This window comes from Miscanthus floridulus, chromosome 3, assembly GCF_019320115.1.
Source record: "Miscanthus floridulus cultivar M001 chromosome 3, ASM1932011v1, whole genome shotgun sequence".
NCBI lineage: Eukaryota > Viridiplantae > Streptophyta > Magnoliopsida > Poales > Poaceae > Miscanthus > Miscanthus floridulus.
This window is the reverse complement of record NC_089582.1, coordinates 142,923,204-142,924,854: the sequence shown is the minus strand read 5'-3', so window position 1 is coordinate 142,924,854 and position 1,651 is coordinate 142,923,204. Positions and strand designations below refer to the sequence as shown.

Here is a 1,651-nt window from a genome sequence, read left to right as displayed (position 1 = left end):
CTCCTTGGTAAGCGTAATCATATCCTAAACGACTTCTAATACCAGTATGGAGGGAGTATATAAGTTATAGTACTCCCTCCATACTGGTAAAGGAAGACGTTCTGTAGTTTGAAAGGAATTGACAAAAAGAAGTCGTTCTGCTGCAGGAACGTTGCTTTGGACGCAGCTGCCCCTCGCGCTTGGGCTCCTGCGCCGCTAGAGTTATTAGCGCTGTGCTCGACGCACGCGCGATTGGGCTCCCAGTGCACGCGCGTTTGACCTTCCATCCGCACGTCGCTGCATGCTGCAAAACCAATGTTGCATGCTGCTGCAGAACCAACGTTGCATGCCGCGCGCCCTTGCTGGCCTCCCATCCGCACGCCGCCGCCGTACGCCTCTCGCCGCTCGCACTTGCTGCCCTCTCATCCGCACGCCGCCACACGCCTCTAGCCGCTCGCCCTTGCTGCAGTAGAAGATGAAGGCCACGCCAGGCTCCATGGATGCATCCTCGGCGGACTCGACGTCGGCGTCGGCGTCGGCGTCGGACTCCATGAAGATGGCGACGGAAGACGGCGTTGAGCAGGAGATGGAGCTCGCGCCGGACTCCATGGAGATGATGACGGAAGACAGCGTCGAGCAGGACATGGAGATGGTGCCGGACATCAGCACGTCGGAATCGCTGGAGCCGGACTCGGTGGAGGTCGCCGTGGACGTAGTCGCGCCGTACTCGGTGGAGGTCGCCGTGGACGTCGTCGAGGCGCCGGACTCCATCAATCCGCTGCTGTCCGTCGATGGACTGGACTCCGTGATCACGCAGGACTCCGTGGAGATGGTGCCGGATTCCTTGCCGCCAGGAGCTTTTGTTTGCGGTCGCTGCAGTCTCGTCCATGAGGACCGCCAAGCGTGGGATCGTGCGCACTCAAGGTCGTGGCCATGCTCTCGTTGCGGCCTCGTCCACTTAGAGTACATGGTCCTTGCCATGATTTATGGCCAGCGAGAGTTCTTCGGACATTTCTTTCCTTCGGTTGGGTTGTTGAACATGTTCTGTTGAAAAAAGCAAACATTAATTGCCGGCACCATGTTCTAGCTGTAGGAATAAAATACAAACTAATTCATCTATTAGTAGCTACTGCAAGTATCCATAGCATCAACAAAGTACACGTGCCTTAACTAAAATGAATGTGATTGTGATAAAAAAAAGTTACCAGCAAGATTTTGTATAAAGTCGAAATCAACTGCACCGAACTCATCGAGTGGTAAGTTCAAATCAAGTACTGTAAAAAAAAGAAACAATGATGAGAACAAAAAAAAAATTAAACAACCAACGAAAGGATAGATCGAAGTGATGTATTACCGCCGTGGTGATCTTCCGGCTCGTTGAGATTGAACACGTCTTGTTGCTCGTCGTTGGCGTCGTCGTCTTGTTGCTCGTCGTTGGCGTCGTCATCGGCGTCGTTGTTGGCGTTGTCGTATTCTAGCTCATCGAACTCAAACATTAATTGCGTCGTTGGCTTCTGATGCCGGAACGTTTGCAGTAACATGAAGACGGTGTGAATATAAAAACATGAAAGAAAAAAATGAGTAAGAATCAGCACGTTACCATTGTTGTTGTGTTCCTCCAGTATAGGCTCGTTGAGATTGAAGGAAAGATTGCTGTCGTCATCTTCCTCCA

General features: G+C 52.0%; 1 long non-coding RNA gene across 1 annotated transcript; it reads right to left on the bottom strand.

Moving 5' to 3' along the window:
* Positions 1–998: 998 nt before the first annotated feature.
* On the bottom strand, positions 999–1,438 carry LOC136547328 (uncharacterized). The gene is made up of 3 exons (XR_010781541.1): positions 1,334–1,438; positions 1,185–1,253; positions 999–1,023 (listed from the first exon to the last, which is right to left on the bottom strand). It is a non-coding gene; the product is annotated as an uncharacterized lncRNA (long non-coding RNA).
* Positions 1,439–1,651: the final 213 nt, after the last annotated feature.